Raw genomic sequence first — 26,757 nt, forward strand, 5'->3', positions numbered from 1 at the left:
ATTTTTTACAAGATGGACAAAATTTGTCACCAAAAAAGTCATTCGGTTTAACCAAAATTTTGTTTTTTTATTTAGTACAAGTTTTTAAAATATTACAACATTTTCCATGTTTTATAGCGGTTGTACCGAATGACCTGATGTTTCGGGACATGCGTATGAGCAAGTGAAAACATGAATTTTTAAAATAGTTAAGAGAGAGTTAGTAACTTTGCTTCATGACCATGTGGTCATTTGCAGGTGTCTGAATGATGTCACATCCTGTCACATGATATTGACCGCATGACTTGATCCAAAATGGTCCCTTTATATTGGTTACTCCGAATGACATCAATGAAATTCATTTTTCCGGACATTCTTTCTCATCACAAAGCAACGACTTCTACACATAATTTTAATACCATATTAGACTGTTGATATATGATATTATAAAAACATGCCTGAATAAAAAATATATACATTTATTACATTTTAAGATATTTTAATCACAAATGAAATGGCTGTATTGGCCTTTGGACGGTTAAACCGAATGACCTTTTGACACTTCAGAATCTTTAAAATGTAGCAAAATATAATTAAAACCTTTTGGATTCAATAAAAGAGATCTAGTTGTACTACCTTACATACTTTGGATGTCATATATTTGTTTTTATTATTATTAAGGCCTTTGGACAAAAAAATGACCCGTCACGTCATTGACCCATTTACATTTTTTTTTCTTCCTATTTTTCACAAGTTTGGGGCAGATCACAGCATTTTCCTGCACAGCTTTTCATAAAACAAAACAAACATACAAAGTGATTGGTCCAGTCGGATCCACAAACAAATGACTTGAACAGATTCCTCAATGAAAAATTCCACGTTTAAAAAGACTGAAAAACCCTTTGAATCTGCCTGATAAATTCTCCGAATAAACCCACGAATCGTCAGAGCGGCTTCTGAATCAACTTGTTTATTTGATCTATGAATTATTTTCTTTAAATCAGCGAAACATTTATTTACATGAACTGTGCAAACGAATCGATTCAAAAAATGAACCGGATATCCCAACGCTATGTTCGAGAGAAAGAGTAGTTTGTTTACGTCAGTTAGCGTTGCTGTAAAATGGCGCTAAAATAATACGATAAAAAAAAAAAAAAAAAAAAAATCAGCAACTTTGCACTATTACTCGATGGAATAAGAATCCTGTTATTGGAAAAGCTACATTGTTTGAAAACAGTGGAGCTACTGTTACACTACTGAAAATAGGTAAGTTAGTAGCGTCGCTACTTCTCAATGCTAGTCAGAAATAACATGTTTAGCTTCGTGTATGGTTTACAGATGTTGTAACTGGCATGTTCTTAAAAATAGAGCAAAATGTTAAACCTCTGTTATGCCATTGGTGATAAAACACGGTTTTATTTCTGGCGCGTGGGTGAAAGGCCTGTGTTTGAATCCATTACTCTAACTTGTTGTCAGTGTTTCTGTGAACATCTGACATGTTGATGTTGCATGGGGAAACAGCTGAGTAAGAACAGCACTCCACCTCTTCTCTTATTCACCTCTTGAAGTTTTTAGAGCGTGATGGGAGTTTTCTGTTCAGAAGAGAGGGGCAGTTGGCTTTAGGAAGGAACTTACAGTTTGTTTATACAGTAGGTCATTCATTTTCGCTGTGCTTTTGTTTGGGTTTATGCATAGCTGTCAGTCTGTGGATTTCTAGGCAAAGCCTTCTAAGATTGGATCATTTGCAGAGGTCTTTCTCATGAGCTCAGTCATTACATTCTCACGAGATCAGACAAATTTGCAGACTTTTCATGTGTCTTACTTCCTCTCTCACAACCAAGATCCTAATTGGCTTCACTGACTGTAATTTATGTAAAAAATGTTTTGATGACAGGCTGATTTTTTTTTAGATCTTGCCAAAGTGACAACAGAGTTTTTTTTATGTGGCATAAACACTTACTTATTGTGGTTAGTTCATTTATAGGTTGGTCAGCATTCTGTTTCACCATTCTGTTTTGTTTACCTTTGTTGACTTCTGCTGATAAAATATTTTGTGGGATTTCTGTCATTGGTGTCAGTTAGTGAGCTCAACAAGCCTCAGGCAAGACAACCGATACAGTTAGTGTGTGAAAACTGAATCAGGTTATGATCACCCTGTCTGGGTTTAGCAGGCCTAGTCTGGCTTACTGTACATTATCATGTAGGCTACACAATCATATGTGTTTTACTGCTTTTCTAATGAAAGCATTTTTTTTTTTTATTAAAAAAAGAACAAATTAAGAATTAACATGGCTGTATATTCCAAAATGTAAAATAAATATAGAAGAAACAAAACAAATGAATATAAAACATTGATTTGTAAATGCACCAATTTGCAGGCATTTTTAGTGTTTTATATGCATAGATAAGATAACATACAATAAGAACAAGAACAAAGAAACAAAGTACAAACAAACAGACAAATAAATACAATATAACAAATATAAAAATTAAATAAACAGTGATTTATTTTTTTCAGGAATTACTGTTCAAGGTAAGTAGATATAGCCCGCGATTTGGCAAAGGTTTTATGCGCAGCTTGTCAGAGCTGTACAGCTCTGTGATCAGTAGTAAATGCTTCTCCATCTGAAAGCCAGAGGGCGCTCTTGCGCAGAAACTCCAAATATGCCCTACCGCAGAAGAAGATAACACGCATCATGTCGCTGTAGCTGAATAAACAGAAGATTGAAACGCTTTGATTGATTAAACATGACTAATAAACACACGACTGCCTTATTCTGTGTAAGAAACTACATCATCTCACAGAAGGATGCTCAACTGTCATTATGAAGTGAGTTTGGAGTAAAAACATGTTATTAAATGTTGTCTTTTGTTGAACAAGATGTATAAATGTACATTATAAGCGACTCAAACTTAAAAACACAAAATATAGCCTACAAAAGAAATCTAATAAAGTAATTTAAAATATTTAACTTTATATTTAAAATAACACTGCATAATTTTCACTGTATACGTTGATAGATTAATGCTTATCAAAACTAAAGTTATTCAGTGAAGAGCAGTGAGTGATTTGCTCTTTGTTTTTTCTCTTTTTCTAACATTAATGGCGCAAGCAGCAGCCGAGGTTTATTAGACTATTTTTTAAACTGCCGTCACTTTAAGATCGAACGCACGGATCTAATATACTGATACACATCATATTTTCTCTCAACACTTTACCTCCACTTAAGACATAAACGATTTTTTGTTTAAGTGAATATTCCCCAAGCTGGTCATTTTGACATATTTTTGCATGTATTTTTGACGTGTACCCGAAGCTCAAAGTATAATTTGCTTGTCTAATAAGTTGTGGCCCGTTTCAGAGCGCGCACACAGAAAGCCGCCTTGCGCGGATTATTTTGCTATTAATAACTCTTTTTATTATCAAAAATGTCCCGAACTAGTCTCATGATCCGACAAAAGCCTGTGAGGCTAGATTAAAACATAATTTAATCTCATTACTATAACTTTTTTTTTTTTTTTTTTTAAGTTAAATTGACACATAGTATAATTAAGTTGTTTTAACTAACTTATTTTAAGTTTATTCAAATTTATATTGTCCAATTAAAGTAAAATTCATTTATTTTGATTACACTTAAAGTGCAGATACCTCTACCAACAATATAATCTAAATTTTAAGATGTCAGATGAATTCTATATTTATTTAACATTAAGTTTTCTTAAGAAAATAAAAAATCTTTAAATGTAACACAACTATAAATTCAACACTTGCTACAAAAGGATGGGCACCAACATGTTAATGTTTAATGTTCAGTATTGTTGGATGTTTAGAGGAGTTTCTGTAATTTTTTTGAGTATTGTGGTTCCCATTGTGCTGAAGAGTGGCACTTGTGATATCTCAGAATAATAACTATAGCAATGTCAGTACTGACACCAGTTTTTTCTTATTTGTACATGTGTATAATAATGAATGAAACTGCATGTTTAAATATGAGAAAATGAATTAAACCTAAATTAATAAAAAAGTTAAGTTGGATCAACATAAGAAAATTTTAGTCTGACAAATTGTAAAACACATTAAAGTAAATTAATTTGACCTAAACCAACTACATTGTGATAAACTGATTTATTTTGAATGAACTAAATTAAATTGTGTGTAAAAAAAACTGTCATCAATTAAATTAAGTAAGGGTAATGAATTCCTTTTTTGAGTTGTCTTTACATGCGATTTATCAGCTTCAGTCAGGCACATGCAAATGCCGTGCAGATAAAGACAAGGTTTCACGAAAGAGGATGTGTTTATGCAACACATTTCTTGCTTTCTGTGATGATAAAAATGTTTCTTCACTAAGTATCTCTGTTCCCTTAGATAAAAACTCACTTCTGAGCTTCCTATTTCTGTTAGGAAGCTTAAGGTCTCTTGGTTTTACCGGCAGTGCTGTGAAACAACACTTTGTGTTTATGTTAGCGGCTTCAGTTCAGTCCATTAGATAAAATGGATATCTGCTTGTGCTTTGTGCTTCTCTTCCTGCAGTCGTTCTGGCTGTGGAGATGGAGCGGTGAGGCAGAGGTGACAGCTTTCCTGTGAGGAGGTTCACCTTGTGGAAAATGACTATGTCTGGGGACCTGACCCAAAAGTTAACTTGGTAGAAAAGGCCAGAGCGGCTAGAGAGAGTACTGTGTGTGCTGTGTGTTTGTGTGTGTGTGTGTGTGTGTGTGTGAGCAGAATTTTCCCCCGTTCCACTGAATGATCCTTAAACATCCATAAACTTCTGATTTGTTTCAAATAAATATTTACATTTTATTCATTTAGCAGATGCATTTATCTAAACACCTAACAATTAGATATTTCCTTTGCGGTCATCTTACGTTTACAGAGTTAATCTCTAATTAAAAATAAATAAAATAATTAAATGTAATCTTTAGCAAGTCCTTTTTTCACACTGTCCATCATAATGTTGTAATACCTTAATTTATTTAGACAAAGTAGTAGCTAAAATATTAATTCAAATTCAATTATGAGAGATTTGCACTGTAAAAAAAAGTTTGTAATTTTTTTACAGAAAAAAAAACTGCAAAAATGCTACAGTATAAAGCTGTTAGTTGGTTAACTGCATTACATTATATGTAATTTTACTGTAAAATATTGTCAAATTTATATTTTTTGGATTAAAAAACTGTGCATTTTAAAATGATTGATTTAGTGTTTCATTTTTAGTTTATTTAGACAAAATAGTAAATATTTAGTCAAATTCAAAAATATGAGTAAATACTTATTCAGTATTATTTATATTGAGCCTGAATTTTAATATCATTTCTTCCCTACAAAAAAGTTTCATAAATGCCTTTTTGTGCTTTAAGAACGTGTATTAACAATAAAACAATAAAAAAGTTTGTATTTTTACAGATAAAACTGCAAAAATGCTACAGTAAAAAGCTGTTAGTTGGTTAACTGTAAGTATTATATGTAATTTTACTGTAAAATACTGTCAAATTTATCATCTTTGGAAGTAAAAACTGTGAATTACTATATAATTTGTGGTATAAAAGAAAAGTAAAAAAAGTAAAGGCACATTCCAGGAAGTTTGGCTGTTCAGTTTATTTATTGTATTCAGATTAGAGTATTTATTTAAATCGAGATTGTGTGTATAAATCATTTTAAAGTAATTATTAGCAGGCCCCAGCAATTTGTCCAATTTGATGAACTGAATCGAATGTGTAAATATACAATAAAAAGTTCCTCCGAAGCAGCTACAATGGTGAGGTTGTATTTCACACGGCTCATTCCTCCACATGTCCCTCGGGGCCTTCACAAGACCTTAAACCTCTGGCACTTATCTAATTAGCTCAGTGAAACACTGAATTATTAAAGTCGCCTAAATCATTCAGAGCACGAGCCTAATGTCTGCCGTGTTCGCAGGAGGTAGAAGGACGCAGAGCAATAATGTCACTGCCTACCGTCCAGCTGTCAGGATGATTGTTCATCTGAAAGGCATTTGTCACCAGCGTCAGTTACACCGGTGATACCTCGTTCAGAGTAACTTTACCCACACATTCTTTAACACGCCATATCAGAGTTATTTAAACTGTGATATTAGTGTTTTTGGCAACTTCATCTTGTGTATAAGTCTGGGAACAATCATCATTTTTGTCCCCTTCCAACAGCTGGAAACATTTGCACTTACTTTTAATGCGTCATTGTAAACACAAGTCATCTGAGGGACGAAAAATAAAATAGCTTTCCCATCAGTCTATCTGAGTGATCAGACAGGCCAAGGTAATGATAGTACTTGTTTAAAGATAATAATGCAACATTGCTGTTGAATCCATCAATAGATTTAGCAGTATTTGCTCGTTTCTTAAAGTCTTGAGAGAATGGTAAGTGGTCTGAAGTTTTGTCCCACTGACCTTTCCTGGCAGCAGCTGATATTGAAGCTGGAAAGAACAACAAATTTGGGTTTTATGTAACCACTTGGACTAATATTTGTGGACACAAACCTCTCCAAGTCAAAGTTTCTCTGGCCCACTTGATTGATTCCAGAGAGACATCTCAAGGCCCGTTCACATGAAGCAGGGCTTCAGCGCATCTTCCAACACGTCATTCGTCACTTGGACGTCCACATGAAAAACTAGCGTCAGAGAACCAATGTTTTGTGAGGTTGTTAGTTGGTTGCTAAAAACAGGAAGTGTACATGGTTTAGGGGCCATTCACAATGTAACGCAACAGAATTGAACATGAGATGCTTTTATAGGCATATTTACATTGTTGCAGATATAATCACTCACCACATTTGACAAATATAGTTATCCTGCCTCCTGCCTCTTATTAGTCCGTTGTGGGTAATGCTGCAGTAGTGTTTTGCTACATAGTAAAGCTGCACAATATATTAAAATAAAATGTATATGGCTTAATGTAATCATATTGCGAAGGCTGTGATTTAATTAAATAAGTATACACACTGTATCATTAGATGCATGTGTGGAAAATGAACACAGTGATGTCTTTCTCTCTGAAACCTGAAATAAATATATGCCAGCAAACTGCAAAATATAAGCTTGAAATGCTTGAAAATGAAGAAATAAAGAGGTAAATATTAGTATTACAATTTGGACTATTTTTTTTAATTAAATAGGCCAACTCATTTTTTTTATTTTTTTTTATTTTACAGTACAATAGCATTATTGCAATATATGTTTTTTTTTGTTTGTTTTTAAAAAAAAAAGATTTTTATTTAATAATAATCACAATAAAAATATAGCTGTGAGCAGCAATTATTGGGGTTCAAGCACTTTAAGGCTTTAAAGCACTTGTGTAAAAAGGTATAATGTTTTAATTAGCAAGCCTGTAACCATCTCAATCATAGATGGAAAAGACCATTTACAGCCGACAGAGGCAACTTACCATAGGAAATATATGGTTTATAAAGCTTTTTAATAGTTATCGAGGTTGAGCCAATAATCTCCAATATTTAACGAATGATTCAATGGACCGAGGCGGTCCTAGAGGCAAAGTTGCTCAGAATAAGGAGTTCTACCATGTGTTATGCATGTTGTGGGCGTGTGCAGAAAATAGTGTGATACACAATCCTTTACGCACGTGAAAAACTTGAAGGCACCCCCCGGTGGCTGATTTCTTTTGAATTTCTCACAGGCCTCTAGGGCCGTGAGTCAAACAGGCCCAGCGAGTTTTGTACCAATCGGCCTCCGTTAACCTTGTCTGACAGCCGCTCAAATTTCATTGGCCACCGCCGGCTGTGTTTTTCAAGATTCGCAAATGTCCTCAAAGGCAGTCTTGGCACCTTGGACAAAGAAAAGTCAATCATACTTAGGTTTGAATAGTTATATCCATTTAAAAAAAAAAAAAAAATCCATTTTATAGTGCCACCAAGTGGCCAGTCCTGCGTCCTTTTTGACGCGACCACAGAACGAGCTCTTACATACGTGTGCCGAGTTTGGTGAAAATATCTCATTCTGTTCACGAGTTACAGCCATTTTAGTTTTGGCTCCACCCACTTCGGACGTTTTGGAGGCCCTTAGAGACTGTGAATCGAAATTTCAACTTTTTTTTTTTTGATTATTATTGACAATCAAACTCCAGAGAATCTTGTTGCACTGTTTTTTCCAACATCTTGCAGCCCTACTCCATAGAGTTCAATGCATTAAGGACATTGACACATGTCGTGCGAAAGTTCTGTTACAGCAGCATGGCTACGCAGATAGTTTACAGTGACATAAAAATAATAACGTAAATAAATATTTAGACATTCAAGAGCAGCTCAGAGCTTGTTTGCAAAGCTAATTCAAGTGAATTCCTGTTAACCCCCTCCCCAACCTACCCCCAACCTCATGTTATGGCTTACTGAGAGTTTAAGAGTAAAAAGCTGGGTGGGGGGGGGGAAAGAAGTAAATGAATTTTAAACTAAGTAAAAACAATTGACATAAAATGACATTGCAAATCTCGAGGCACTGAGGCAAGCATCCTGCTTTAACCTTGTTAATATGCCACCCACCCCCACTTCATTTCAATTAAGAAAATTACTTTTTAGTTCAATTAACAATAATTCATGCTTAACTGAATAAAATTTATTAAACAATTATGGCAGGCAGCAAGAGAGTGCGAGCAATGCGATTAGAAGACAACAATGTGAGCTCCTGGTGGAAGGCAATGCTGCCTAGGATGAGAAAATGAAAGAAAGGAAGCTCAAGAAAGCAAGGTGAGTATAAGAGACTGTCATCGCCTCTGTTGTGCTTGATCTATTACAGATTAAATGTGCCACCATGGCTTGGAATACAAAGATTGCATCCTTCTTTCCCCTTGGGCAATGTCTTGCCTTTCAAAGACTATTTTAACCATATTCTGCTCTTTACAAGGATATAATGAGCACAGGCGGTGTTTCAGATACGTGCACCAGCTTAATTTAAAGCTCTTTTCCCTTGAAGAACACATTTAAATATGTTCTTTGTTTAAAGTAACTGTTCGCTCGCTCTCCTAATCATGGCGGCCCATACCAAACCAAAATGATTTACGCATCCACAATTATTGGATAATCCCCACTGTCATTACTCCAGGCATCTGCTCTGTCACAGCGCTAAGAGCTTTTGGCTGCGCTTCTGCGAGGTTATTGTGCTCTCCTGTAGTGAGACCGACCTGCCTTCATTCCGCCGAGTTAAACTCTATTTAAGCCAATGGAATAAAATTAGGATTTTAGGGATGTAGAACGTAAAGGTGGTTTGTGTGGGTCGGTGTTAATGTTACCCATGAGCGTGGGTCTTGGACAGAGAACAGCCAACGATACTGAGGTTGACAGCCTCTTACAAAAATTGTAAAATTGTCACAATATATATGGGAAGCTTGTCTTTTTTTTTTTTTTTCATGTCCGTTAAACAGTTTCATCATAGTAATGTTTTTATTTTGTTGTGCTGTTTTGTCTTTTTTTTTTTTTTGTATGACCGTGAGGACTATACAAAGCTAAAAGAGTTTTATTATATTAGCTTAGGTTTTTGCTTTTTCGTTTTTGCTTTTTGCATTTATTTTATTTAAAACAATTTTGTCGTAGTAACAGTTTTGATTTGCTGTGGCGTTTTGTTTGTTTTTTGACAGTGATGGCTATACCAAGTTAATACAGTTTAAAATATAGTAATAGTGTTGTCAAAAGTACTGACTTCGGTACCCAGTCGGTACTGAAATTTAAAAAATGTGATGATACCAGCATTTCTCCCTAGCATTTTGTGCGCTGTTAAGTGGATTCTTAAACACCTCTGATTGGCCATTGTGTTCACGCACTCAACAGATATGTCTGTGTTTGGCATAGCTCAGGAAAGAGCTTCACAGATGTCTATTTACTGTAAACATGTTTTTGAAGCGTTGATCATTGTAGCCAATCGCAAACACTGTTGCACCCGCTTTTCAGCAGCGTTCGTTCCGAAAGTATTTTTTCCCCCAATAATTTCTCCCATAGGGATTTCAAAAAAGTCTTTGTTAAAGCATTATAAGCCATGGACCAATCCAACCAACTACGAGGTGAATCATAACAATGCAAACTTTGATTTGAAGCAAAAAAGCATTTGAAAATTGGACAAAAAGACAAAAATATAAGACTGTGTATTTAACGGCTTTAGTGAGGGAAAGAACTACAATCCCATGAAGCCTTGCGAACAGCATAATCGAATTAAAAACATGGAGAAAAATAAAACTAGTCATTTTAAAATGTTGATTATTTATATAAAACAATAAATTTTACATTTATTGAAAAATATGCTCATACATGTAATCGAGTTGGTCTCGATACACTCTCAAAATACACTCTCAAAAATATTTGTGTGTGTGTTTTTATATATATATATATATATATATATATATGTGTGTGTGTGTGTGTGTGTGTATATATATATGTATATATATATGTATAATATGTTCATCATAATGGAAAAAAACTTGTATTCAAATATTTTGTTGAAAGATTCCCAGACAAACCTTGAGCTCATAACTGTCTTTAAAAACTTCATATAGTCTGAAAACTTTCATTCAAATAGTTTATTTTCTATGTACTGCCTTTCTAGATGCCCTTTCTTTCTTTAATATTTCTATCATGTGAAGGCTATTCATTCATCATTCACTCTATCAAGCCCGTTCTTGAAGTTTATATTGCATAATGTCCTTGGAGTTGTGTGATTTTATTATGACTTTGCTGTCATATGTCAGTCTTTATATTCGCTAACATGCATTTATTTCTTTCATTCAGGAATAAGTGTTTTCACAATCTCTTATGTACCTATTTGTTTTCTTATTATCCCTTGATGTGTCAGTAAGACGGCGATTTGCTCTCCAGTTTGGATGAATTACAGCAGGGATTTGGATGACTCTGGTCCAACAGTGAGTGATTGAGATGAATGATCTTTTATTGTCATCCATTTTGTGGATATGATGGGGGAACACATTGTGACCCTCCACTCCAAGCCACTGGAGGCCATGCTGGCAAAGGGGAGAAATGATGATTAAAGACGGAAGAGCCCAATTGCAGAATGTGGTTTAATGAAGCCCAAATGAAATTAATAACCCTGGTGTCCCAGCAGAAGACCAACACAAATGAAAATATGTTATGGGAGCTTAGTGTCTCCCAGATTGTTCATGTTTCAAGGTGATAAGGATACTGAAAGTTTTGCCCGGTAGCCCAGAATTTGAAAGAGTTCTGCTATAATTAAGAAGCTCACTAGACAGTAAAGGACAAACTAGTGTCGAGAAATCATTGCCCTGCTTGGATTTATAGGGTACAACAATGCAAAAGGCTTTTATTTTATTTTATTTTATTTTATTTTATTTTATTTTATTTTATTTTATATTTTGCTGCAAGTTTTTCATGATCCATAAGCTGATGGTCATCAAAAATTATCATTTGATCTAGAATTATTTTTTTGAAATGTATATTTATTGAATTTTGCAGATTTGCCAAAGCTAAATGCCTTCTAAATGTCCTGCTCTACACTGTAAATCCAAAAAACTTGGCAAAACTCAAAAAAATTGAGGTAATCAGTTACATCAATTTTTTTAAGTTAAGAAATTCAAAGTTTAAGTTAGCAGAACTGGCAGATTTTTTTATTATATCATAAATATGGCTGCGCGATTTATCGCACAATACGAAAAATAACATTGAACTTAAATGCGATTATCGCTTAAACGTGATTCTTTGTGCGATTATGAAATCGCAAAGGCTTTTTTTTTTTTATGCGCAGCTTGTCAGTGAAGTATGGCTCCAAATGCTAATCCATCTGAAAGAACTGCAAATTTGAGTCGCTTATAATGTACATTTGAAAAAGCAACACGCGTCAAACATCTTTCCAGACATGAGAAGCATTTGTGAACCTCTTGTCCAACAAAAGACAACATTTAATAACATGTTTTTACTCCAAATGACTTCATAATGACAGTTGAGCATCTTTCTGTGAGATGATGTAGTTTCTTACACAGAATAAGGCAGTCGTGTGTTTATTAGTCATGTTTAATCAATCAAAGCGTTTCAATCTTCTGTTTATTCAGCTACAGCGACATGACGTGTGTTATCTTCTTCTGCGGCAGGGCATATTTGGAGTTTCTGCGCAAGGGCGCCCTCTGGCTTTCAGATAGGGAAGCATTTACTACTGATCACAGAGCCGTACAGCTCTGAGAAGCTGCGCATAAAATAATCCTATCCTTTGCCAAATAGCGTGCAGTTTTATCGCGATAAATCGTGCAGGCCTAATCATAAATTTTAATTAAACTCACACATTTAACTAACAATTATCAGGTAATTGCAATTTAAATATTTTTAGTAGTGGAAACTTGGCCAGCTTTAACTAGCTAATTCAGTAAATGCTAACTTGCTAATTGGTAACACAATGCTTTGATAGCATTAGCATATGAGTACGGCACTATAGAACATTTAACATACCTGTTCTCAAACCAATCTCATGCTCTAGTTGTCATCATGATGGTACCCCCCAATGAAACCCCAACATAACAGAGAAACTTCCAAATTAGCGTAGCTAAATATTAAACACTACTAAATCTCCCACCTAACATTAATCTTGCACATTATAAACGTTTTATAGAACACTTAATTTTAGCATTTGCTTTCCTTTTCGAGTGTCATGGCAAAGCATGCTGGGAAATAGAAACCCCAGCCCAGTTTCAGTTAAATTTAAGTTTGTCTAAATGAAAAGAAACAATAACACTCAAAACAATAAAACAGTTCAGATTACTTAAAATGTGTCAGTTTTGTGAACTCAAAAGAAAAAAAGTTCCATATACTCATAAAAGTTCATTTGATTGAACTAATTTGTTTCATTTAGGCCTGCCCTACTCAAACCAGTTGATTTATTTTGAGCATTTTTGGCATTTTTTTTTTTTTTTCTCGACATAAAGTTTGGTACCAGAAAACATTTTTCCCCCGTTCTACCCAATCCATTGTTTTAGCTGTTGTGATCTGATTGGATCTCTTTCCCTTAAGAATTACTCATTAATTTGGCACTGACCAGCTGGTTAATGAACAGTGTGCCTTGGTTAGCTATTATTGTTGAACATAAGCTATTCTAGTAACTGATCACAAGGAAGAGACCATTGGGACAGTGAGTACACTCTCAGGAATCACGACAATGCCCTGGTTTCCTTTCATTTCAGAGAAGGTGTCTGATATTGTATGAAGCATGATGGAAAGCAATTCATGTGTGTGCATGCAATATGGCTAAGCCTCCTGACTCTCTGACTGAGTGGATGGGCTCTCCAGGCTGCTAACAGCAGGGGAGAGCAGTGATGAGCTCATTCCTGTCCTACTGGCAGGAAGGAAGCCGCAGACTCCAGACTCGCAGCCCCCAGGCCTCAGGTGCTGCTGCGCTGCTCATTTAGCTCCTGGCTGCTTTGAGAACACACCAGCAACCACCGCAGGCAGACAAAAACCTGCTCTGAGATGATCAGGATCACCTGCAACAAACAAAGACTACTAAACCGTAGAGAAGCTCTAACTTTTTATTTGATTGTTACCCCATAGGCTTTCAATATTAGGATGTATATCAATTAGCATGGCCTGTTAGCCCCCGCTGGTAAAGGCCATAATTACACTCTCTTAAGGAAAACAGCATGTATTTTTCTTTTGTCGGCCGATCAAAAATACTTTTTGCAATCTAATTGTCAGTAGCATTGTTCAGCCTTACATTGTTCAAACTGGAGTCGGACACTGATGGAGAGACTCAGGAAGAAGTTACAACTTTTAGAATGAAACTGGACGTTTCTGAACGGTTAGTGGATAAATTTATGTAGTTGCTGTGGAGTTGATTTAACTCATCGACTAACATGTGCCGTCATGTTAATATTTTGTATAAATCCAGTGTTGAACCCTCGTTTGTGAAGCAGTCCGGCGTAAAATTACGGCATGGTAACAACACTCTACTACAACAACTCTTCCTCTTCTCTAAAGCAGCCCAACATGGCCTCACCCCCTTTATTGCGTGTTCTCGGGGGCAGGGTTTATGTAAATTTTGGTGTTTGTGATGTCACATTTAATGTAAAAATGTAATTTTTTAAATGTAATTTTTGCATTAAAGGGGCAAAAGTTCTGATATAATTTCTTTAATTTTTTACATCACAAAAATGGGGGTGTGTAGAGTTTTTATATCCACTGTAGTTATTCTCCTGTACTGTCTTTATCTGATGCCATAACTAATTCAAAAGGTGACACATAGTGAATGAGATTTATTAACACATGGGCGTGATTTCAATCTTTAGCAACATTTCCAAGAGCAACTCTAGCTTGTGAATATGACTGAAATGTTCCTTTTTGGCAGTGTTAGCGTGAGAGTGAACAGTGAGGAGGATCTGAACTCGCAGGTGTTGTCACCTCAGGGAACAGGCGGCCATGACAAAGACATCTGACAGGAGACAGTCTCACCTATTGTCAGGTGTCTGTTACACTGAGTCTGACATAGATGACGGCTCCCTACAAGACTTCTACCAAAACTGATGAGGTGGGTTCATTTGCTCTTCGTTATCACAAGCTCGCATTTGACGTTAAGGCGTTAAGCAGTCTTCAGCTTTTCTTCATTTGCACGCAAGCTCTGTCAGTTGGATATACAAACAGTCATTTGTCAAGTCGATGTTATTGTGTGATTATCGATTGGGCCAAGTTAACATTTTATTAAAACAAACACTTGAAGGAATATTCCGGGTCAGAACAAGTTCAGCTTAATCAGCAGCAAACCACAACATTTTTTTTAAAGGGGTCATTAATTATGATTTCACTTTTTTAACTTTAGTTAGTGTGTAATGTTGCTGTTTGAGCATAAACAACATCTGCAAAGTTACGATGTTCAAAGTTCAATGCAAAGGGAGATATTTTCTTTTACAGAAATCGCTTTTTCAGAACTACAACAAACGGCTGGTAGGGACTACAACAAGCTTCTTCCTGGGTTGGTGACATCACAGACCCCAAAATTTACATAAACCCTGCCACCTGGAACATGCAACAAAGGGGGTGAGGCCATGTTGGGCTACTTAAGAGAAGAGGAAGAGTTGTTGTAGTAGAGTGTTGTTACCATGCCGTCATTTTACACCGGACTGCTTCACAAACGAGGGTCAATTCAACACTGGATTTGCATAAAAGATTAACATGACGGCACATGCTAGTCGATGAGTTGAATCAACTCAATAAATTTATTCACTAACCATTCAGAAATGTCCAGTTTCATTCTGAAAGTTGTAACTTCTTCCTGAGTCTCTCCATCAGTGTTCGACTCCGGTTTGATCAATGTAAGGCTGAACACCGTTACTGAAAATCCTCATTTTGGCTGCGTGAGATTTTCCATCTTTGTTGTTGTTGAGCAATCGAAGCGTGAGCTGTTAAAGCTCCGCCCTCTTCTGGAAAGGGGGCCAGGAGCAGCAGCTCATTATATTATTTTTAATTCTTAATTTTTATTTTCAGTTTTAATTTTAGTTTAAGTTTTAGAAATGTTATGTGCTTGTCTTTTTTTGTTAGTTTTTTTTTTTTTTTTTTTATATTTCTATTTGGCTTTATTTTTATTTCATTTAGGGTTTTAGTCATTTTATTTAATCTAATATTTATATTTTCAGATTTATTTCAATTACCGAAAATTATTTTTAATTGTTTTAGTTTGTTATCGTTAAAAATACTCCATAAGATGTAAACAACATGTGTGATCATAAGATTCAGTGTGAAATAAATTGCTGAAAATCTTTTTGTTTTTTTTGTGTAAAGTTATATCCAGTTTTACAACTTTGTTATAAAAGTAAGCAATGATAACACTAAGCCATACGTGCTAAAACAATCTAATGATTTAAAGAGCTTTATGGCTCAAATAATGCAAAGTTTTAACACAAATATTAATGTAAGTGTTTTTTTTATAAAGGTTTAAGCCTTACATTTCTGCTTTTAAACCTTCAAAAATGGTGCATGGACTTTAATTTTTGCTTTTTTTTTTTTTTTTTAAAGAAGGGAGTCTAATTTTCTAATTTTTTTTGTGGTGAATCAACATTATGCCACAAAAATGTTGAATTGAACCTGAAATATTGCACACACTTAAATATCTGAATTTCATTGCATGTTTTTTTTGTACAGATCTTCACTTTCCTTTACAGCCATCACACTTTCTTTCAGTATTAGCTACATCTGATAAAGTGTTGGTCAGCCTGGCACGACATTTCTCTGTTACGAGATTCGTTCGCAGCTGTTCCCACCCCCCCCGGATCGGTTTTACCTCCGCCGTCGTTCACTGTTAGTGCAAGTGCGCTGCTGCTAATCACAGCCGTGTCCTCATCTGCCAAACAGCCACATTGCTAGGAAGCTCAAGCGAAGCTCCTGCCAATTTTAGTGCCACTCTTGGTGGCAGCAGCAACACCTGTGTCATCTGAGACTTCTGACCCGCGGTCTGTTTTCCCTCTCTGTCTCCCCTCCCTTCCTCTTACTCACTCGCTTCATTGTTTCTGTTTGTCTTTTCAGCACAACCCGAGTCATACACAACAAAACATCTTTTTTTGTGTGTGTGGTTTTGGAAGCTGAGAGATAGTGAGGGGGGGAAGAGAGAGAATGAGCCCCAGATCTGGGAAGTTTCTCAGGTGACTGGAATGCCATCAAGGACACAACTTTAGCCTGTGCAGGTGTTGTTTGTTGAATTCTCGGCAAGGGCCTCTGGTTTAGGTGTCAAAAGACGACCTGGCTAACCAGTTTTAACTTCTGTATGTTGTGTCTCTGACAGGCTGCAACTGATTTGGGACTCAACTGCAAAGCACTTCATCTGCCAGTAATTTTCAGTGCACATTATTCAAGGTGTGATTGTTTTTGCCATATTTCTTTTTGTATGTTGCTATAAAAAAACAAAAATGTATTCTTCTTGTTGGCCAAAACTGTTATATTTATGCGGAATTAATGTGGTTAGCAAAGCACAGAGAAATTTGGTATTGGAAAAAGTTAATGAGAAATATTTGAGTTTCTATTAAAATTTCTTATTTTGCTTGCAGACTTTTATTGGTATTGTAAAAAATATGGGTGCAAGTTTGAGATCCATTTTGAAGGGCATGTGAGATTTATAGGGTCTTTTTTCAGTTGAAACATCTGAGAAACATGACTTAAAGTGCCTTGAAATGCGCAGCATTATTCAATGTGTTGACTTAATTTCCACTGAAACGGCGTTTTGTTCACATCACAGCTCGGCCAGAGCTGTTGAGTTTGGTAAAGCCTCAGTTTTCTTCTAATCTCTGTTTCTCCTCCTAATCTCCTCCATATCGCTTTAAAATATAGCATTCTGTGCAGAATTCAAATGGGTCCGGTACATTTTCTGTGCTCTCATGTCTCTGGACCAGAACAGACTATGTGCGCGCTGCGGTGGTTTGCGTGACACTAACGTTATTCCCTATATAGTGCACTATGTGCCATTTATCATGTAGAAAATAGTAAATATATGAACAAGTGACTGATTTTAGCTGCAGCTTCAGTGTCTATTTATATGTAGGGGGTGGGATGCTTTAGAATCTAGAGAGCATTTCATTGGACAGAGAAGCTGAAGTGCAGAGTGATGTCATTCAAATCGTTGATCCATATTAGCGGAAGTAAGAGACTAAGTTTTGAACGCTTATATTTTCTAAATGCTAATTTTGTCATTGTTTAGGAGCACACTAGCTTATAGATAACCTTAAGACTTATTCATATTAAAAGCCAAAAAACTTCAATTTTGATTTCATGGGGACTTTAAACTAATGTCTCTAGTCATTGTTCTCTAGTAGAAACAACTGTGGTTATTTAAGAGATTTGTGTTGTGGTCCGATGGAAGCTTGTCTCCAGTCTTTTTAAATAATATCTGAGGTAACAGTATTTAGAGAGCCCATTTAAGAACACAGACATTGTACTAAGTGGGCCCTCAAACTAATGAACAAAGAACAAATAGTTCTTTCTGTCTGTGGATTAATTATTCTGCACTTCCAGTGCTGTACCTCTCTTTTTCTTGTCGATGCATTGATGAAACAGTTTTTTTTTGGCATTTTCTTTCTTTTGCAATTAGAAAATGTAAATCAAGCAGGTGCTGCTGGCACCATTTGGAATTTGTATTTATTTTACCTGAGGCTTCAGATCCTCCCTCTTTCTCGACATTACACCAAAGAGAAGTCGACACACACACTCTGCGCTAGCAGCTTGTTGTTGTCAGTGTAATCACGACGCCTCTCGTCTGTAGACTCAACCCGTTCTGACAGCCCCTCAAGATACTGTGGTCAAGGTTACTCTTCCATCATCCTGCCATTTTCATCACTTGACTCCATTGCACAAAAATGTGAGCACTGCTCACGTTTTCTCATTCTGTCACAATGTTTAAAACTGCAGCTAGTTTCTTTTAGTCTTCCATTTATTTTATTTTTTATAATTATTTTAATCGTTGAACTATTTTTACAAAAAAAAAAAGACAAGTAAACAGTAAAATAAGAACGATAAACAAATTGCATATGATAGCACAAATAAATATAGTAGAATGAAGAAACAAATGAAAAAAACATGGCTTTAAGTTTTTCAGTTGGGTCTAACAGTATTCAGGTAATACTGTTAGACCCAGAATTGAAAGTAATCAATTGTAAAAGAACACTGGATAGTCTTCATTGTAAAAATTAAATGCATATTAATGCTTACAATTAAACTTACAAAAGTTATTCAGTTAAGAGCAGCGAGTGATTTTTCTCTTTATCCTCTGTTCTTTGATGAACATATCAGACAGCAGCAAGTTTATTAGGCTGCTGTCACTTTAAGAGCTTATGCACGGATCTAATACACTGTTACACAACATACGTTATTCTCACCTATTTGCATTTCAAAACTGCCTGTATTTACCTGAAAAACTCGGCAAGACAGGCATTTTGACATTTTTTTAATGTATTTGACCATTTAAGCGCAATAAGTGATGAAAAAGAAGTCAATTTGGTTCTTGTGAGCTGTTTGAGAGGCGGCTTTATGAGAGCGCCACTTATGTAGATCAGAAAAGAGAGAACGAGCAGCTGGTATCGGTGTATCAATACTGTAAAAAAGGAGTATTGGAACAGTTTCAGATATTGCAATATTTTTGACAACACTATTTGTTTTAGTTTTTGGTTTTTGTTTCTTTTAATAACTGTTTTTTCCCCCCACACAAGTATAAAAGCACACTTCTTAGTACTCTTTAGCTTTTCCACCGTCGGGCTAAACAGTTCTAACAATGGTAAGGAACAGTTCCAGTTGGACTGTATTTTTAAATGAGCTCGGTTCGGCATGATTACAAACTGTTCTCCACCCGGAATTCTCCGTTCTCTTAGAATGCTTGTGTGATGTCACCACTCAGGATTGGTCTCTTGTTTGTTGCTGGCAGTTCCTCTGTAGCTGGCCAAGTGCACTATTTGAGCAAAGTAAAAAGTTAATAATAAAATTAAAAGAAATATCTGATCATCCAACAGCTTTGTTATCAGCCCCACAGTGGACAAATGAAACCATATCCATAATGTCTGGGTTGGATCATCACGGAATGAAACGGTTAAAGGGTTAGTTCATCCAAAAATAAAAATTCTGTCATCATTTACTCACCCTCATGTCATTCCAAACCCGTAAGACTTTTGTTTATCTTCGTAACACAATTGAAGATATTTTAAATAAAATCGGAGCGATTTCTGCCTAAATTAAAACTGTTCATCGTATAAAGCAATCAAGTCTCTTCAGAAAATTTGGACTAAACCTCTCAATTCATATGGATTAGTTTTACGTTCTCTTTATGAACTTTTTGAAGCGTCAAAGTGGTAGTTGCGAAGCTGTCTGGAGGGTGTCTGGAGGGACAGAAAGCTCTCAGATTTTATTTAAAATATCTTAATTTGTGTTACGAAGATGAACAAAAGTCTTACAGGTTTGGAACAACATGAGGGTGAGTAATTAATGACAGAATTTAAATTTTTGGGTGAACTGTCCCTTTAAGTAGCCAAAATGTTTTGGCCTGACAGTGGAAAAACGTCTTCTGAAACTGGAGCGTTTGCATTACAGAACTGTTTGGCCTCACATTAAAAAAACCTATCAGTTGTTAGATCTGGATCCCTAGTTACTGCTAATACTCTGTGGAAAACAGAGTGCTCTACTTTCTTATTAAGGGAATTTAAATTGAATAAAAACAAGAACAGTAACAACAAAACAAAAATCTTATCAGCATGCTAATATTAGGACAGTGGAAAGTAACTTTTCTCAGTGCAAAAAAAATAGAAAAAAATTCAGAGGCCCACTGCTGAGAATTAGAGCCATCAGGAGTGGTTTATGTGCACAGTACTTATCTCTTTGTGTTTTCATGTACGGCCTTTTTTTATTCCACTGGCAAGAGTCTTATTCCCACCAGCTGTCGGAATGCATAAAAAAACAGGCTTGTTGTTAAGTCTGGGGCTTAAGTCGCTGCCAAAAAGAAAAGCGTGGCGAATAACGGCATTAATTCTGTGATTTGAGCCACCACTCACACCCGCATTTAAAAGTGCTTAAAAACTAGCAGCTGGTGTCAACAAGGTAATAAAACGAGACGCAGGGGAGCACTCAGTGCGATTAGCGTGTGCACGCGGGACACCCGCGCAGGTTTAAACAGTAGCAGAGGCGCGTGCTACTTGCTGGCATGTAACCGTGCCGGCGTGGAAAACAGCGGCCCCTCTGTCACCCGGAGAAACTTTCTCAGCATCTTATGCTACATTACAATAGCTCCTGCAGTCATCTTTTTCTCTATTTTTTCACTATACAAAAGGCTCACTTACATTCCCAGAACTTTGTTCATAAAAGTTTAGATTTTTGCTCTGATTTGCTGCACCTGTGGAATATTATCTAAATGTACTCAGTAAACACAAATGGTTGGAATTAAGGCAGTGCAGCCATGTGTTGAACGTGATTAATTAGGAGATAAACTAACCTCTATTTCACCTCAGGAAACTCCACTAAAATAGTGCATCAGAGCTGTGGTCTAGCGGTTAGCATACATGCTCCTACACAATGAGTTTTGTTGCTAGTGTGAATTTGGCTCGCAACATGTCCTAATAAGGTTCTACTTCTCTCGTTCTATTTCGGTCCTTTCTCACTTTCAATTAAAGTGGCAAAAGGCCAAAAATATAATAAGAGGTGAAAGTTTCCTGTGGTTTAGAGACACTGTAATTCTCATCAAAGTGTTTCTGTGCCATGTTACTAGGCATTATATTAACTATTGTGATTTTTATACAGTAGATGTGTAGTGGGGGTATGAGGGAGAGCGGGGCTAGTTGTCATATAGTGGCGTGTCTCAAGGTCTCAATATGTACTCAAGAAGATTTTGAGTCAAAAGTCCTTCTGTTATTATTATTATTATTATTAGTAGTAGTATTTTTTTGTCTCTAGCAGTACTTAGTTCAAAAACCTATTATTCAATATTTTTGTCAACGGTTTGTAATATGTGACCCATGCTGGCAAAATGAGTCACAATGAGCAAATTTTCAATGAAAAAAATGAGTTATTGTTATTCTCATTCTCTATAAAAAATGACTGAGCTACACCTGTTTGAAGTCAATAGAGTCAGCGAAGTCAATTTTAAGAAATTTTTCTGAAGGTTTCAAAACAAAATCACCTGGCAACCATACCTTAAATCCCTGGTAATAACACCAAATTTGGCACAAACCAAGTCAAAACCCATTTCTATAGGGGAGAAATATATATATTCAACATTTTGTTCCATGATTTACAATTGTTTTGATTAACATTAATGAAACAGACAGCCTATATATTAAGAACTACTGTACCACACATATCTAATATGTTACACAATAGATGTTTTTCCCTAACAGTTAACCAAATGTTCACTTAAGACATAACAGATAATGTTTGTGTGAATACTCACCAAGACAGATTTTTGAAATACTATTAATCTGTGTATACATGTATATCGGGATTGCGTGCTGTCTGAGGCGTCTTTGTGCGTGCGCTTCGGATCTGTCAGTCAGCGCGAGTGAGATTGTTTTGTTTACATCAGCATGAGTTTGAAAATCACATTTCATTGGTTCAGACTCATGCCATTGAGAATTCGCTATGGATATTCCCAAAGTTGGAATGCTGCGAAAGGTACAAAACGTGCAAATAAAGATACTTTTAGATGTTTAATTGCCATTTGGAGCATTGGGATCGCTAGACAAGGGCTTAATGAACTAATTTTTGTGTGAACCTCAATTTCGACCAAAATTGACATTTTTGACTTGTTTTGTCTGTAGCTCGAGATTCCCATGCGCATTCCGACTCATTTTGCCAGCACAGGTCACATATTATTTAATTATTTATTTATGACATGAGTCAGCTAAAACAGATTTGAACTGAAAAATTGAACTGTGTCAGGACAAGGCCATTTTTTTGAACATTTTTGTTAGATGGGGCAAGTTATCACCATTTTAATTTAATTTAATCGCTTTTTATTACTGTTTTACAGTATAAATTTAGTTGGATAGCCAATAATAAGCTATTTAGTGGCATGTTCCATTGTCACGACTTACCCCACTAACATCATGCCCCACTATTTTATTGACAGTCTCACCTGGCTTTCGTTCCACCTCTATCCTGCAACCTTCCTTTTACGTTTAAAGTACCATAATACATTCTAAGATGTTGTATATTGTGGCGTATTTGTTCATATTCATTTTTCCATCCATTGCTTCCCTCATCTCTACCTAAAAGCAGCATGACGACCATATTTAGAGCATCCATTTTCGTCTTGACAATTTACAGCAGTTAGTGCTCCACCCTGAGCCATCTGGTCTCCTGTGCCTCGCTGCTCGGCAGAAATACGCTATGTATAATTCATTTAACAGATTATCTTTATAATAGATTCATACAATAACGACAGTGTGTTAAAGGTCATTTCAAGTACAGGCACCTATTTAAAGTAATGATCCCTGTGTAACTGTATAAAGCTTTCTGACAGTCCACATATTGTAGTTTATAGTGCGTGTTCAAACACTTGTGGGGGAGGGTTCCTTCAGACCTTAAGAGAGTGAAAATATGGCATGAAAATATGGCCTGTTTTATATTAATCAACTGACGTGTAAAGGACAAAGAGCCAAATTATAAAGATCTGTTTTGACAAGAAACGGACGCCTCAAAAGCTTAATTGCTTCAATCGAAGGGTTGAAATAAGAATAACTAGACATTTCAATTATGTCTAGCAATGAAGGTCAGTAGAGGTTGATGTGAAAAGAGAAATGTTTTATTAATTACGCTCAGGGAGCTGTTTGGATTAAGGCTAGGGCACAAGGATTATTTCCCGATTCAATAAATTGCTTTTCATCACCATTAACACATTTCCTTATAGGCTATTCCCTAGAGGCGCATCCAGGAATGATGTTTACTGTGAGATTGTTCAACAAACCTGCGCCAGACTCTGATTTAGCACATAGTACCGGATCCACCCAGGGGACCCGGTCCAGACACAGCTGTTCTTTGTGCTGCGGTGGGCCGTACCTGCAATAGAGGCTGCGTGGGATTTGAACCGCTGCCGCAAGACCGTGCCACCAATTTTTTTATTTATTAATTTATTTAAGTCGAGGAATATGATAATCAACCTGGTTTGATAGGGTAATTAACTTGGCTAAATGAAAATCCCATGAGATGAAAGGACGGAAAACAGATGTTCCATTAAAGAGGAACACGTCTTGCGAGGAGTGTGTGAAGATAAAGGGAGCGTGTTGAGTTGTGCTGGCAGCGCTAGTTGACAAAACACCTGAGTTTGTGGTCATAATGCTGCTCTTTTGTTGTTAGGGGGCCTTTATTTGGGTACAGCTGTGCAGTTTACCCATTCCTGGGGTCGATATTGCCTTTACAGAACTTAGGAAAGATCTATTAAAGGCACAATATGTAATATTTTATGATTAAAATATTCAAAAACCACTAGAACAGTTATAGATTTTGTTGACTTGTGTACTTATATTATCCCAAATGTTTCCAAGAATGTTTAAATCCAGAGTAATAAGCAATTTTAACCATTTTTTCCCCTGGTCTCAAGAAATATCTGCGTGCACATAAAACCACTGAAACAGACTCAAAACGATGTAGTATACATGCCAGATCAGTATGTGGCGCTGTAATTCTGCCACAGAGATACACCAAAAACAGAGAATAAGACGCTGAGCATGCGCATAAACCTTGCGCGCTGTATACAAACTTTAGTAAAGCTTAGAAATAAAGCTTTATTTTAGTAAAGCTAATAGGCTCAGTAGCTTCTGCGGCATGAAAACAAGCATGTGGTCCGCTGTTGTTGTTGCTGTTACGTGACGTAGCGGTGTCTGACTAGGATCGAGACATGGGGTGATGACATCATTGTTTCACAAAATGTACGGATTGGCTGTACACACGAAAGATTTATCCACTCTGGGACCCGGTTTCAAAAAATACTGGTTTCAGGCTCCCAAAACGCCGGATCCGTCTGGACGAAATGCCTATACGATACAAAATTTCTGCGTATACAGCTAAACGTGTCTCCGTGTGGACGGGCTCTAAGTCTTATTGTTTAAATCTAGTTTTCTTGATTTACCGCGAATACCATGTTTTACCATTCCTAATATCGATCTAGCTTACTGCAGTGTGCATTAAGTGTCTCATAGTAGCCACAGAGCGAACGCAGAGTAGCACTATAACAACTTTCAACACACAAATGTATCTAATATGATAAAACAGCACTGCGTTACCCCACATACTCATGACTGGAAGAAGCGGAAGTGGTCGTCTGCGGCATAAGAAAAGCTCCACTGCTCTCGAGCCATGTTTTGTGCTTGTCTCTCATTAGCAATCGCTCCAGCGGCCTCTTTCCGCTCCAACGCTTTTAGTTCGGCTTCATACTACAGTAACGTTAATAAATCTTTAATACATTTGCTCATCTATGAATATGATTTCTGCCCGAGTCCCTTCGGATTCTTTTCCACCGGCTGTAGACGTAAAGACAACACCTCCCATGATTCCGCGAAATCAAGGTGTCATCAAGCTACGCCTTTGTTTTGAATAAGCGACCTCTAGCGGCGAAAATTACATATTGTGCCTTTAAACTGGGACCAGAGAAAAGGTTTTAAAATCTAAGGTGCTGTTTACAAGACACCGTTTTTCACTAAAAATGGAAACGTTTTTTCTTTGTGTTTTTCGCGTACCAATGGCAATGTTGTCAAAACGATCCCTGTTCACATGGATTTGCTAAAATGATTAAAAATGCTGTATTTTGCATGCCAGGCCAGTAGTTGGCGATGTCACTTGGTAAAGAATCTACGCGCCTAATGACTGAACACATAATGCGCACACGTGTGACGTCACCGTTTTCACAAATTTGCGTTTTTGTAAGTATGATCATGATAGTATCGTTTTCAGAAACTTGCACTTTGAAACCCATTTTCAAAAGTTTGCATTTTCAGGCCCCCAAAACGCTGTTGTTGTGTAAATGAACGACCAAAATGCATAAAAAGTTTTCTGTTTTTAGTTGAAAACAGCGTCGTGTATACGGCCCCTAAGATTTTAAAACCCTTTCTCAGGCCCCAACTTAAAAGATTAGATCCCCCCCCAAAAAAGAAAATTCTGCCATAATTTACTCCTCTTCATGTTGTTCTGAACTCGTATGACTTTCTTTTTTTTTCTGCGAAACACAAAAACCTTTTTTTTTTTTTTTTTTGAATAATCCAGGCATTGTTGTCATGTAAACGTACCCTAAAAATTACATACAGTAGCTTATCAGCATTCATGTTCTGTTATTTGGACTTTTGCATTATTTCATCATTTATGAAAGTTGTGCAGTGATGTATTTATTTATGTTTGTGTCTTCACTAAGGCACAGAGTGTCTTTCTGTCAGAGGGTGGGATGACTGAACAGACTGACTTCACCGGTTGGCTGTTGACTTGGTGGATGGCAACATCAGTGGCACAACCAGAGGCAAAGTCACACTCCATGGCAAACTCACACGGAGTGAAGCCATCTGCTCCTCTCTCACAACTCTGGAACAAACACACAAAACTGTCAAAAGTTCCCCACGTTTGCTTTACGATCTTTCTCTCTCTCCTTCACTTTCTCTCTTGCACTTTCTATTTCCCACCCTTTTCTTGCACACTCAGTAACACTATTCCAAGTACAAGTCACATGTGCTTCCAGAAGTGGTCATTATGTTTTGTGTAAACGTTTGCCCTTTGACTCTGCAGTTTCCCGTTGTTGGGTGGGTTGAGAGTGAAGTTAAAGGGATAGTTCACCCAGAAATGAAAATTCTGTCATCATTTACTCACCCTCATGTTGTTCCAAACCCATAAGACTTCAGAACACAAATGAAGATCTTTTTGATGAAATCTGAGAGCTTTCTTTCCCTCCATAGACAGCTACATAACTACCACTTTGATGCTTCAAAAAGTTCATAAAGAGATTGTAAAACTAATCCATATGAATTGAGTGGTTTAGTCCAAATTATCTGAAGAGACTCAGTCGCTTTATATGATGAACAGTTTTAATTTAGGCTTTTATACACATATAAACATTGATCAGCAAACATGAACAGAAGCTCAACTGAACCTGCTTGATGCGTGAGAACAAACCTCTTCCGGAAGCTCAAACGTGCTGCATAACACGAGAATGAACCTCATTGGTTCTCGCATGTCAAGCAAACATGCTTGAGCTTGCGTTTACCACCACTGATGTGTCAGTTGATGAGTGAATATAAGCGTAAATTCAATCTGTTTATCATATAAAGCGATCAAGTCTCTTCAGAAAATTTGGACTAAACTTCTCAATTCATATGGATTA

General features: G+C 36.5%; 1 long non-coding RNA gene across 1 annotated transcript; it reads left to right on the forward strand.

The window, feature by feature from the left end:
- Window positions 1-852: 852 nt before the first annotated feature.
- Window positions 853-26,187, forward strand: LOC127498715 (uncharacterized). Its single transcript, XR_007925954.1, has 3 exons — window positions 853-1,245; window positions 14,293-14,472; window positions 25,801-26,187. It is a non-coding gene; the product is annotated as an uncharacterized LOC127498715 (long non-coding RNA).
- The last annotated feature ends 570 nt before the right edge of the window (window positions 26,188-26,757 follow it).

The sequence above is a fragment of the Ctenopharyngodon idella genome, chromosome 17 (genome assembly GCF_019924925.1).
Source record: "Ctenopharyngodon idella isolate HZGC_01 chromosome 17, HZGC01, whole genome shotgun sequence".
In the NCBI taxonomy this organism is placed as follows: Eukaryota; Metazoa; Chordata; class Actinopteri; order Cypriniformes; family Xenocyprididae; genus Ctenopharyngodon; species Ctenopharyngodon idella.